At 33.6% G+C, this 15,269-nt stretch overlaps 1 pseudogene; it reads left to right on the top strand.

The window, feature by feature from the left end:
- The first annotated feature begins 624 nt into the window (after window positions 1-624).
- Window positions 625-5,235, top strand: LOC128226173 (uncharacterized; annotated as a pseudogene).
- Window positions 5,236-15,269: the final 10,034 nt, after the last annotated feature.

Genomic DNA, 15,269 nt, shown 5'->3' with positions numbered 1-15,269 from the left:
CTTACACTAGATAAACCTCGTAAATATAAAGTATTGCACGCGTATAAATATTTGAACATAAACAAGGAAGACAATTAGAATTATTCATGAAAGGCAGCAGGTGCATCCAAGGGTAAGGTTTTGTGCGAATATCAATTTGAACATATTCACGTAATATTAATGCACTCTCACATTTCAATGCTTTAGGAAAACATACTGGCTGTGCGAAACGATGTTCCCAAATCGGACGTACCTGAAAAATCACGTCGCACGTGCGGCTAGTGGGCAGGGGGACCAGGATAGCGAGAGGCAGGCCAGGCCAGATGATACTAGTCAGTGGGCAGAAGGACAAGGAGAGGAAGACGGGGATAGAAGAGATAAGTCGACAGAAGGACAAGGAACGGGTGAATGAGAGAAAAGTCACGTACAGGAAGTTGTAGACACAAAAAAAAGAAATGACCACAGACGAAGAGGAGGAAGTAATTGCAAGAACAACAGCTGAGAAAGACGACGCAGAACCCCCCCCCCCCCCAAAAAAAAAAAAAAAAAAAACACACACACAAAAAAACAACAAAACACCAGGATGGAGAGGAAAAGGGCCGCAGGAAGAAAAGAAGACATGCGAGGATCAATTAGAATACGAGGATGATATCTAACCGAAAGAAGAAGCATCGGAGGAAGCGGGAAGAGGGGCGTGCAACAGAAGATGAGGAGGATGGTATCAGCTTGGCAACAAGCAGCTCTTCAACAGTGGTTGTAGGAACACTGCCCTTGTATAGAGGCGTAACTGGAACACTCAAAATTCAAATTCGCTAATTCAAAATTAGCGTTATTCTAATGAGAAGGACCATACCAAAGTGCTCGCCTGTACAGAGGGACTGGAGCAGAGATGGGGAGTTGGTGTTTGACACAAAGATAGGTGAACTGAAGTTGCCAACAAAAGGCTTGAGAAACATGTCGGCTAAACAAAAATAGATGTCAGATGAATATGCTGTCATGTTTGAAGAGTATGTGCGGACGGGTAGCATACAGGGCGAACTTGGCGGTCGCGCATCGCTGGACAAATATAACTTTCACAGTTTGAAAGGGGCAGCACGTCTAGCAGTCGAGGAAAATGCTATAACGAGAACCGCTTGGACGCTCCGTTACTAGAACTTCGAATTTATAAAAAGGCAGATAGATGGAATGAAACTGATTTCCTGACCTTGTTTGAAAGGATTGTTTATTTATTTATGAGTGAATAAAAGTTATTACATATGTCATGATCGTTGGTCCTGTATCTAGTCAATATAAATGTCAACTCGAGTATCTGCCTTCTTTACGCTTGAAAAAAAGGTAAACAACAAATCAAACGCACAGATTAAGTCGTCTACGTTAGGGTTCACGTCAGGACTTAAACTAGCTTGACCAATGTTTAAAATTTATTCTCAAATGTGTCTTAGATCAGTAAGAGTGTAAATAAATGTTGACTGTTAAGCTGGGCATGAAAATGGGACAGTCATACGACAGAAATCAATTTAACACCATGTTATACACTACCAGAGCACAGGATTTCATGGGAAAGTTTGCTTATGATATAATTCCCATTGCGCTTTACAAATTGACTTAAAGTCAAATTGTACACAGCGATAGATATTGCTTTAACATAACATACGCATTTATTGTCTTGTTGGTGCATACGTACGCAAAACGTTCAACTTGGGATATGATTAAAAACCTATTATTATTGATGGAATCATGTATTACATTTCTCTGTAGTTTTATGTTTTGTTTATTCATTTATTATCCACTTGGTAGATCTTTTAGAGTTAGACTTTTCTTCCACAAGTTTTAAAGGACCAGTATGCACTGTGCTGCTTGTGGGAGTTTTGTGCTGTTCTTCCATGTTTCTTGTTTGTGATTTTGTGTTCTATGTCTTTGGCGTTTACCCAGTGCCATTAAAAAAATGCTACTGAGCTTGTTTCTGTAGCTTTTTGCAGACATATTACAATAAATGTTGTGTGTTGATTCCATACTCATCGGGACATCCGAACTTTGTTGTTTCTAAATTCTAGAGTTAATATCTGTCAGTATATCAATAGTATATTTTTTTTCAAACAAGTTGTATGTACCGACCTAAACATTTTTAGAAACAAAACATTATGAGTTATTTAAAATCATTTTGACCGTATTTACAGTGATCATTTTCTTTCTCATTTATTTCTTGCAAACAACGTTTTAAATGTAAGTACAATTGTTTTCATGAATTTGCACCAAGTCCCGCAAGCAGCTTAAAATGAGCTTCTTTGGGTTTTATGTTTCTATTTATTAGAGCTTTAAAACATGGCTTAAAGTCTAAACATTGTAACAAGGTTTAGTTTCATTAATTTTAATCTTCTGTTCGGGAATCAAGTCATCCAGAATAAACCCGGCTGTCTGGCTTTGAAAGCAACTACAAAACAAGAGTGTCCAGGCCAGAAAATAAATCAAGGATGCAATGCCTAATATAAAAAAAACGAGTTCAAAATCTTAATCAGAATCTTCCATATGCTGGTCAAACACGGAGCTGAATGACTTCATTTCGTTTTGCATGTAGGCGCAGAAGATACTTTTCGCTTTTTAAAGGTCATTGCTTTTATGTTCTAGATCTCCACATTTACGTGTCACAATTTCAATCTGAAAAGCCATTTGCTGTTGCCTCATCTTGTTTTGTGTAAGACCCTCTCAATCGGGACTGTACCTTCCTGGCACTCTTTTTTCGACACATAGTAAGTAGCCACGTTTGGCTGAGTGTTAATTTCTTTAAACTGCTGCTGCATTGACAAATTTAACCTCTTGACAACATCACTGGGGCCATACTGCTGTGGTGGTAAAGAAGCTCGCTTAGCTACTGGCGGACACGATGATGAGGTGGGTTTAACACAGTTTTGGGAAGGTGTAAGGCTCGACTAGGCTTTGTCATTCCCACAATGAGAGTTGTTGGAATTCGGGGTAAAGGTGATGATGTCACTTGTACGCTGTTACTCAGTTATTCCTTGTAACAATTGTCTTTATTACTTCCAGACATGGCTCTTATGTTGTTTTTTATTATTAGATTGGTCAATAAACGTGATGAAAGTTCTAGTTTACTATCGATATTGATATATAATGAGGAGCAGTGCGAGAAAAAAAAAACTTGTTAAACATGAACGGATAAAAAAGGGTTTGGTGACTTTCTTCTTCATGGTTGTCTTTGGCAGTTGATCCACTGTTGACAGTAATAAAAATTGTGTTAGGGTTTTTAACCGTTATGCTGTTGCTGAAAATTAGTGCTGATCTATAAACACAATTCGACTTCAATTGCAAGTTCATGTTTTCATAAATACCACATGATCAAATTTGTAGAAAGCCAAATAGGCAAACAAACAACGTTAATCCAGCTACCACATAAGTATACGCAGTCAACACGCAGGTTTCAACTCATCTCGCTTGTTTAAAATGTGTTGAATATTTAAACTGACTATGTGTAAGCCTTTATGATTCTTTTTTGTCATTTATAGTTGGCAAAGTCGAAATATAATTTTTAAAACCTGTATGTCTTATCAAATCAATTTTGGTATTCACCGTACATGCATAAATTGATATATATTTCAAGGCTGACCCGTAGGTTGTAACAAATAGTCAGTTATATGCATTTGGATTAGCACATTTTAGATTGCGATTTCTGATTGAAATTCCTTCATTATACTTGTCCATAATATTACAGAATTTACTATATATATATACAATGATTGTAATGGTATCAGTATAAACGTATTACGTGGAATAATATGAAACACAGTTTCATTTCTTTGATTGTGTTTGTCGGATTCCTAGTATTTCCGGTTAGAGATAAAACTAAAATGTGTCAACACTCGCTGGTATTGTGGTTCTGCATTCTGCAGTGTGTACACCATTTATAACAATATACAATATAAGTTTGTAGGGGATTAATTGAAAATGTTGTTGTGAAGTTCCTCTCTTAGTTTTTCACCTTTTGCATAGGAAATAAATGGACTATTGTGAAGTCCTTATACTAAAATGTAGCTTGTGAAACATTCATTCTGAATATGGATTTTTAATTAGAAAAAAATAATTTAAAAAAGGAGAAATTTGAAGAAATATTATTTTCCATTGTCTTCACGCCTGATGATTTCAATAAGCCAACAGATGATACCCGGATAACTAGCACAGTAACACACCTGGAGCAAATAAACCTATAGAGAGGGGATTAGGGATTAGGAAGTTACAAATTGTGGACACTACAGGTGATCTTTTCATCACTGGATACATAACTGGATACTGGAAACATAATATAACAATAAAACAAAACAACATGAATGGAAAGGGTCAATGCCAACCACAAAAACCAAAACAGCAGGGGAAAACAAAGCCTACTACAGAACCACCGAATAAAAGGTCGTACTCAGAGGTCAGCAATGACAGTGTTGGAGACATCACTGCCATAAATGTCCACCTTGATGAAATAACAAGGGAAATTTCAAAATTGCGAGAAGATGTGATGAAAAAGGAGGATATCGAGAAATAAGTTTCAGGGATTGTGACCACGATCATGAAGACAATAGAAGAAAAAATGCAGAAAGAAATAGTACAGCAAGTTAAGGAGCAGACTAACACTATAAATGACAAGATCGACTCTCTCAACTTTGACAAAAAAAAAACAACTAGAAGATAAACTTTCAAATCAAACTCAAAATTTCCAGAAGGAAATTGCTGAAATCAAACAAAAAATTTCAGTAAATGATAAGAGGAGTACAGACGCCCTTAAAATGTCAAATTACAACGAACAGTACTCTCGTAAAACAAACATAAAAATAATGGACATAACCGAGGAACGGGACGAGACGGAGGCGAGGCTGACTGAGAAGGTCGATGGTATCCTGAAGGCCCAGGGGACTGAGTTAAAGAAGGAGGAGATTCTGGCTATCCATAGGATTCCAACCAGGGGGTGGGGTGAGGGCTGTGCTTATCAAAACAATAAACAATAGTGTAAAGTCACGGATCATGAGGAAAAGAAAACAGATGAAGTTGGCAGGACACAGAATAACAGACGATGTGACACGATTGAATGCAGGGCTTATCAGCAGACTTTTTGATCATGAACAAATAGAATGTGCTTGGTTTTTTAATGGTTCAGTGTTTGGACAAACCCATAGAGGGGAACGTGTAAAATTCGATATTTATGAGGACAAAGCACAGGTAATCACAGACTACCGCTCAAACCGTGTAAAAATGTGAAATTTTGTTTTAGACTAGTAGATGTTGTTTTTTTTAGAATAGTTTGCATATGATTGTTTCTGAAGTAACTGTAATAATATTAATAATGTAGATATATTGTTCATTAATTATGGTGTAAACATGACTACTATATTATTCATTTTGATTTTATTTTTGACACCAGTCAGGTTTACTGTACACCATCTATTAACATGTTATAATGTGAACATATTGTAGTTGACGCATTACATAAAATATATCTTTTTATGACTAAAAAAGTTTATTTAATTTAAAACCGTTTAAATAGCAAGCCGGTGTACTCATAAGATGAAACAATTTTGTTTAGTCTTAAAGGGGTTTAAGAATTTGCTGAATGTCTGATCTATAGAACTATAAATACTATAACATACTGAATATTTTTCTTCACTAAAGACTATATTGGGAACCAATAAGATATAGGTCATGAGTGTTAAGATTGTAGTAAATATAAGGTGTCCAAATAATCCTTTAAACTATGGACAGTTGGGGTGAACCCAATGTTGAAAGTTTTCACTAAGATTTACATCCTTTACGTCTTTCTTTTTTTTCTTTTTTTATTATCTTTTTTCGGCTTGTATTTTCTTATTCTCTGATATAATTGTTTATTATGTTACATAGTACACATATAAAATCCTGCCTTGTGTGAAGTGATAAGCGTCTCTGTTGGTTTTTCAAAATAGTTACATTGGTATCTTGCTCCAACCCTGCAGGACAAAATATTTTACTATTTATTTAATTTAAATGTTGTTAACATAATTGCTCTGTTTTATGACATAACAGATTCTGTCATCTGAATGACAATCGGATTAGATGTATTTGTAAATACTTGATATGTGATCGTTGAATTTGTTTACATGATGTAACATTTTATCGATTTGATAATTGTGTGTGCATGTTTGTGTATATATACTTAATGTATATAGTTTTGTAAAACATGATGCTTTGAGAATGTTTTATTTTATAGATACATTCTTTTCTTCTTATTAAAAAAACTAGAAATGCTCTAAAACTCTTTATATATTTTTTTGTTTCTGTTTTTTTTTTTTACTTAAAATAGGGCAATTATTATTGACTAAAACTGCTGGTGCATGGTACCATTTTTTGTTGCATACGATTATAGTATCCTATGCAATAGGTGAAAGCTAGTCGGTGTAAATTATCTATTTCCACGCTGGCTGTATTTCTTGTTCTCTGTTTTACTCTTACATGCAATGTATGTTTACTGTATGCAATGGGAAAACTGTAATAGTTGACATTATGTTAAAATGTAGTTACAAATACTATGGATATTTTTATAGTTATTTAGATATCATATTAATACCTATGTCTAATTTGTATGTATGTTCTTACAACTGTAGAGGGTTAAATAATACATAAAAGCGCCATGACATATTTAATTTACTTAAAGAAAAAAAAGTTTGATATCGTCTGTATTCAAGAAACTCATTTCACTTATGAACTTGAGAAATCAATATATTCAGAATGGAATGGTGAATGTTTTTAAAGCCATGGGAAAACAAATGCTAGGGGAGTTGCTATATTATTTCGAAATAATTTAAACATTAAAATTAACAGTGTAGTTAAAGACAATAATGGAAATTTTCTGCTGATAGAAATTTTGTATAATGATATGTCTTTCTTGTTAGCTAATATATACGCACCAAATACAGATTGTCCGGATTTTTTTAATATGATTTTCAATGAAATAGATAAACTGAGTAATATTGATAGGTATATTATTTGTGGGGACTATAATTTAGTGCTTAACCCAGAGTTAGACTATAAAAACTATAGAACGATTCACCATAATGTTAAAGCCAGGAAAAGATTATTAAATATAATTTATGAAAGAAACATACTAGATCCATATAGAGAATTACACGGAGAGAATAAAACTTACACTTGGAGAAGACTAAACCCTTTTCAGCAAGGAGGACTTGACCTATTTTTGATATCAAATAATATGATAAATCTTGTTAGAAAATGTGAAACAGATATGTGTTATAAGTCGGATCATTCAATTATTACTTTATAGAGTTTTGTTTTTCTGCAGCCAAGCATGGTAAAGGCCTTTGGAAATTGAATAACTCACTTTTATTAGATATTGAATATTTAGAATGTATTAAAAAAAAGATTGATGATTTAATTTTACAATATTATATTCCTGTATATATAGTGATGCTGTGATAGAAATGGATAGGTCAGAAATACAGTTTGTAATTAACGATGAACTATTTTTAGAAACTTTGTTAATGGAAATTAGAGGTAAATCTATATCATTTGCTAGCTACAAGTCTAAAAAAAGAAATCAACAAGAACAAATATTGCTAAATGATATTTTAAAATTACAAAGTATTATGACGGAAGATAATAAAGAACAGTTATTAATTCTAGAGTCTGAGTTAAATGAACTAAGAAGCAATAAGCTTAAGGGCTTTGTTATTAGATCTAGAGCAAACTGGATAGACAATGGCGAGAAGGCTACCTCATATTTTTGCAATTTAGAAAAGAAAACTATTGCTGATAAACACATACCATTTGTTGTAAAAGATAATGGTTCTTTTATTTATGAACAAGATGAAATTTTGAAAGAGTCTTACAAATTTTATGAAAATCTTTACAGTGAAAGGGAATCTGTTGATCTTGATCTTCAAGAAGAATTAGATAAATGTGTTTATAATGTATTAAACAAACACCAGATAGACTCCTTAAAGGGCCTTCTGACATATGATGAAGTATCAAATGCTTTAAAAGTTATGAAAAATGATAAAAGTCCGGGAAGCGATGGATTTACAGTAAATTCTTATAAAATGTTTTGGAAAAATATTGGCAATTTTGTTGTTAGACCAATAAACCATGCCTTTAAGTTTAATTCGTTTTCTAGAAATATAAAGTTAGGTACGATTGTGTGTATTCCAAAGGAAAATAAACCTAAACAATTCTTGAAAAATTGGAGACCTATTACTTTGCTTAACGTCGTTTATAAGATAGCTTCAGGTAGCATAGCAAATAGATTGAAAACTGTATTAGATGTTTTAGTTTCCAAAGACCAAACAGGATTTGTTAAAGGTCGTAATATGAGTGAAAACACTAGGTTATTGTATGATGTAATGAAATTGTGTGATGATAAGAACATTCCTGGACTCATTATGCTGATTGACTTTGAAAAGGCATTTGATTCTATATCCTTTAATTTTATTGATAAAACTTTAACATTTTTTAAGTTTGGTGATACTGTTAAAAGCTGGATTAAAATGTTTCTATATAATACTGAAGTTGCTGTTCAATTAAATGGATATTTGTCAGATTTTTTTAAGATAGGTAGAGGTTGTCGACAGGGAGATCCAATGTCTCCATACTTATTTATTTTATGTGCAGAAATCCTTTCTATAAAGATAAGACATTGTGAAGACATAAAAGGTATATATATTGATGGAGAAGAATACAAGATTTCTTTATTTGCGGACGATACAACTTTATTATTAGATGGTACAGAGAAAACGGTGAAAACTGTCATAGAGGAGTTATATAGATTTTCACAATTTTCAGGTCTAAAAGTAAATTTTGATAGGACAAAGTTGGTTTTGATTGGAACACAAAATAATATTCTGCCAGATCTATTAAAACAAAATTTAAGTTGTCATGGGGGATACTAGATTTAAACTACTGGGTGCACATTTTGATGTAGATCTTAACAAAATGTGTAACCTTAATTTTGATGAGAAACTGTTGAAAGTGAAGAATAGCATTGAATATTGGAAAAGAAGAAAATTAACACCTATAGGGAGACTAACTGTCGTAAAGACAATTTTATTACCACTGTTTACACACTTATTTATCAGCTTACCTAATCCACCAAATGCTTTTATGAAACAACTCAATGATTTATTCTCTGAGTTTGTATGGGGTGGAAAACCTAAGATAAAAAGTACCGTATTTGTGAAAGATTTTACAGAAGGTGGTATTAAAATGATAGATGTAGCGAGTTATATGTATAGTTTAAAAGTAAAATGGCTTAAAAATTATACAGTACATAATGAAAGTAAATGTTTTAAAGTGATGGAGAGTTTATTTGATGTTGATAAGATGTTTAAATTTGGTAAAATGTATTGTGGAAATATTTGCCAAAAATTGTCAAATGTATTTTGGAAAGATATATGTTATATATAGATAAAATATGTATAGACACTGTATAACAATTTTTGCATATGCCTTTATTCTATAACCATAACTTTAAAAATGGAAACTATGTATTTATGCATGCATTATTTATTAAGGGGTTACACTACGTAAAAGACTTATTCGATTTAAATGGTAAAATGTATGATCTAAGTGCTTTAGAATTGATTGTTGGCAAAAAATTGAACTTTTTACATTATAATGGACTTACATCTGCAATAGATTCATATATGAAGAAAAAGAACATTATGTTAAGAAACATTGACCTTGCTCTTTGCAAAAATTCATGTATAAATTGTTTTTTATATCCTATATTGGTAAAACAGTACCTCAATAGATTTCTTTACAACACGTTTATTAAAAACCCTGAAAAACCAACTAGCCAACAAAAGTGGGTGTTGTTATATGAAAATATCAATATTAAATGGAAAGTTGCATATAGCTATGTATTTTATTGCACAAGAGATTCATATATTCAATGGTTACAAACAAGAATAGTTCAAAGAATACTTCCAACAAAGTCGTTGCTATATAAAATGAAACTAGTTGACGATAACCTATGTTCTTTTTCTGAAAGCAGTGAAGAAACTCTGCTCCATCTTTTTTGGGATTGTAATAAAATACAGCCTTTGCTACAGCATATTTTACAAAAAAATGAATTCCATTGATCCAAATATTGTCATAAATAGTATGTTCGTTTTGCTAGGGTCTGGAAAAAATAATTTTAGTTTTGATTTATTGTTCCTAGAATTTAAAAAAAATCATATTCCTTTGTAAAAGAAAAAAAATAATTCCAACAGTACATGGATTTAATAATAGCCTTAGACTGGCTTTGGATATTTATAATAACACAAACTTATCAGTTAAGGAAAGAAGTAAAGTTGTAGAACGTTTTCTACTTTAAACTACATTTTCATTGAAATTATTTATACTTGAATTTAAGTTAAATTTGGAAGCATACAAATGAGAATATGTGATGTACTTGCATGTTTGTTTCTTTCTTTTCTTTTTTTCCTAATAGTATATATATATACGGGTATATCTCGTTTTCTGTCAATGCCGACAACATTTTGCCGAGGGGATTTGTTGTTTATATTGTCCGAGTGCCTCCTTGTCCTTTGACCGCGTTGTCCCGCAGAATTTCTTTGACGATCCGTCCTATAAGCTGCTTCGTGTTAATGTGTGTTTCGCACTGCACCGCCGATTTCGGATTGATAACTTCCTGCGTCTAATGACCTTCAAATCATTTTCACCGACGTGTTAATTGCACGAACCAAAGCACTTGTGTTTTTTTTCAAATAAATACCGTCGTGGTTATAATATTCCGGAATTGAGGAACCGTCATCGGATACAAACTTATTAAATGTATTTATAAGTTTGTCTCCCGTTTCTTCGCACAGCGCTGCCAGCATTTTATTAGCCTGGCTAACGTCACAGTCGGCTCGGGGACCAATGGTGCAAACGTACATTTCGCAGTACGGATTTCTACGTTGTACTGATTCTATTCCATCTTTCAGTTGTTTATATGTTTCGTGAAGGTCCTGGCCATGAGATACATCGTTCCCACCGATATACAGAATAACGTTTTTCAAGTCGTCTAATTGCCATTTTTCCAACCTAAAACCAACATGGTTAACTTTGCCCCCTCTTATCAAAGCGTTATCCTCGTATCGAATTTCAACATTTTCTAGTCCTCTAGAATTAACATTCTTGAGAATAGAATCTCAACAATGTTGTCTCTGGAAGCAATTGTACATCTTCACTGCGACTTACCTCGTTATTGGTGTCTATTGTAAATTCGGGATTTTTTATTTCACGCAAAATCTCTGATTTTCCTTGACAAGATTTTAGTATATCTTTTATGCGACAGTTCGGGTGCACGGCATTGTGCGCCTCACACCCGCAACACGACATTGCGTGTGTCTGCCACATAACGTTACTCCGACAAAAAGGAACGTGCAGTGCCATGTTGTTTTCACGTTTTATTCCAGTAACAAATAACAGAGAATTATGAATAGTTTAACTTAAATATAGAAGTCTAATTATTAGCTCGTTCAATTAAATTGAGTCACTTAGAATGTTCACACAGTTTAAGATGCACACAAAGTATTAAGCACAAAGTTTTACACATAGAGACATAGAGTATCATGTCTTTCACAAAGTTACACAAAGTTGTTGCCTTATTGATTACTAAATCATCACTATCTTAATGAAAACATGTATGTGTTTATATACTCCTTAAACGTGATACTGAGTTTGATAAAATATGACAGGTGATGAATGTGATTATCAAAAAATGAAAATATTTGTCTTCAAGCAAAATAATGACATAATAATGTCAATTACTGAAAGATCATTAAATGATTATTTGGACCCTGTCTCAAACTTAGAGATGTAAGAAGTGATAATTATTACTTATGTGTCTTAAATGAAATATCTCAGTATTTGAGGAAATGCCATTAATATCTAATTATGATCTCCTGCAAATTTACAATTATTTTTTTTATGTGTTAAAAATCGAACATTTAGTAGGCTGAAAATGAGCGGCATAATATATCCATAATTGACTGCATTCGCTTCTGTAACTTGTTTATGTCTAGCTGAGTATTGTTTACATTTAGCTGTACAGATTCAATTTTGCTGTCAGTACTACACGCACTTTGAGAATTTTGCTTTTTCAAACTTATTACTTCATCACTCAGTCTTTGAAAATTAGAGTTTGTTTTCTCAATATGACATAGTAATATGTCTTTCAGATCGGCCATGTCTGCCTGTAAATTTTTCAGTAGACGTGTTTCATTGTTAGGTTCCGTACATGTGTCTACAATTTCGTTTAATGTACTCTCGTCACACGAGTTATTCGCGCCAGTTTCTACCAGTATTATAAGTTCCTCTGGATTAAGTTCACTCAGTATTGAGTCGTTCGATTCAGTATTATTCTGGATGATTTGGGATGTGTGTTGCGAAGTATTTTCTGCATAAGAAACGTCTGACAATGCTGTGATGATTTTCTGTCGTATTTTCTCATTAAAATCGTCGAGCGTGATGCCTTCTTCATTAAGTCTGTTTTCAAGTTTTGACAAAATTTCACACATATCTTTTTTCATTAACTGCTGTACACCGTTTCGTTTGATAAGCATTCAACTAAGTTGTATGATAAAAGTTCATTTTATAATGCTTGAAGTCATCAACTACTACTCTATACCGGGTTTCAACAATGTTCTTTTTTTATCAGTGGCAATATAACGGTATTTTTGCACTGATGTAATATAAACTTGTACAACATGCATAAACTGTTCATCATGCAGGCCTAGTCTTTTATATCTAAATGAAATAACAGTCATTGGAGTTCTTTTTACCTTATATAGAAGGGACCGTTTAAAGTTCAATATTTCATCGCCGAAAGCGAAATATCTGCCGTCGTTTTTTTCATGCTGCCAGGAGAGGTAAGTCACACTGAACTTAATCGACTAAACTTATAATTATACGCAGTGGTCTCCCTTGATGATGTGTTTTTACGACGTATTCCGTTCTTTTTCGATTTGAGCGTGCTCGAGAAAAAGTCGCATAACTGGAAGCATTTTAACAATAATGACACAAAAATATTTGCCAAATTGATTCTTTCTTCACTGACTGTAAGTCAGCAGGTACATCTTGTCAATCCACTAGCACACGCATTGTTACCGATATCGATCTTTCTCAACCTGACCATTCTGTTTCGGATGATTTCGAACCTGATTCCCAGCAAGATCCTGAACATTCTTTTGAACATGGTGGCCTTGAAATTTCGGAACCACGGAGCAAAAATGTCCAACTGTCTGGGAGTTCTGATTGTGAAAGCGAGTTTGAGGTAATGTAATCTCCCAACCGAAGAAAAAAAACACTAAATGCAGTGCTGAGGGTTGTTTCTCGCCAACAAACACAAAATCCAAAAGCCACACTCATGATGCGGATCAGTGACTACAGTGGTAGGTTAAGTGAACTCAATGATGAAACTTTAGTAGAGGAGCTTCAGAACAAGAAAAATGAGAGATGGACTTGTAACGATCAAATATAATAAGACGTTTGATAGCATATAAAGAGTTAAACATGCACACCCCCCCCACTTTTTACTAAAACGCCGCGAAATGTTTTCCTTCTCAAAGGCCCCAGGCCCCGTCCCCCTTTTTCAGAAATAAACGCTGCATTGTATTTTTTTGTCAAGAGTACAGCAATTAAACAGCCTTACAGGTAAAGAAAGTAATCTGCACATAATTGATATGTAAAAATCTAAGATAAGTAAGACTCTACGAACGTCTCCGCACACCTATCTGTTATAAATGATGCATTCATATTAGTGGTATAATAAGTATGTCTTTAGTCATCATGAATCCAAGATCACAATAAAATAATGATTTTAGAATCGAAAATCTATCCGCAAAGCAAAGCTACAATGTGAAAAGTGCAGGGTTAGGATCACAATACACACACGGAATGAATATATGCATCAATAGATGCATGATCTTTTTATTCTTTATAGCATGAACTTGCAATCATATTTAAACGAAGAACAATTTAACCATTTTTAAACGAAGCACAATTAAACAAAACTACAATGTGCAAAAAACATAAGCTTAAACAATAAATACTTACAAAATGAAATCCAGAAGATATGTTTATGTTGTCACAACAAAAGTTTCCAAGAAGGTCACTCAATGTAGTAAACATGTGTACCAAGTTATATGGTAATCCATCAATGCTTGAGTAAGTAATGGCTCGACGAGAGCATGTGTACTCTAACTTTCACATCTCTCGTGTGACTTTAACCTTTGAGGTATGGAGCCGGGTCAAGGTCACTGCACATCGTCTCAATGAGGACAAGATTTGTACCAAGGTATATGGTAATCCATAAATGCATAAGTAAGTTAAAGGCCGGACATTAAATGTTGCGGACAGACAGACAGTCTGACAAACGGACGAAGCCTATTATATATTCCCCTCCCCACTCAGTGGCGGGGGATTAACAAACGAAAATAATTCAAGAAGCATGGAAAATGAAATGTAAATAACAATATAACGCTTTATTACAACGAATTTAACAATGCATGAATAGAGTGTAAGAGATTATAAATCAAGCAAACAAATGTTAACAAATTGTCTATTTCATTTTTGAACCAAATACCGCTTCATACTTTTATTCCTTCTGCTCTTGTCATGTAGAATTGGATAGACCATAGTCTGCAAAAAACCTTAAATCACAGAAGTATTTGTTCCTGGGGCTAAAAGTCTAACACGGATTTACCTTTCTACAATAAAATCTATATTCTATAATAAACTCTTGGCATTAAAGATTTAAGTTTGAAAAGTAAATAATGTAAAGGTATTGATTGAAAAATTCTAAATTATTTAAAAATGCAAAACCTTTTTTTAATCGGCTTACAGATTAACATTATGTAACTGAAATATTTTTGGTATGCGTGGCAGAAGCGAATTCAGGGGGCAATAATGTTGAGTACCCTGCCAACTTTTAAACCATGTAAATTTCGGCTATAAGGAAGGGACGCATTTCAACATGTTGCGTCCCTATGTTTCCACCCCTCTTACGTCACTGCCTGGATCAGCCCCTGTGTGCCAAATCATGCATGAACAAGGTAAACGATTAGATTAGCAGATGATTAACTGCAGTCACTCATGCCATAATATGACATACCCTATCTGAGCGAAAGATCTTTATTTGAAGCTCGTGTTTATGAATATTACGGGAAACTTCACTGCTACCTTGTCCAAAAAAGCGTTAGATGACATCTTCTATGTTAATTTGGATTTGAATAAAACTGTGAGCTCATGTATATGCATGA

The sequence above is a fragment of the Mya arenaria genome, chromosome 3 (genome assembly GCF_026914265.1).
Source record: "Mya arenaria isolate MELC-2E11 chromosome 3, ASM2691426v1".
NCBI classification, from domain to species: Eukaryota; Metazoa; Mollusca; class Bivalvia; order Myida; family Myidae; genus Mya; species Mya arenaria.
Note: the sequence above shows the minus strand (reverse complement) of the source record. Positions and strands in the feature narration are given on the sequence as shown.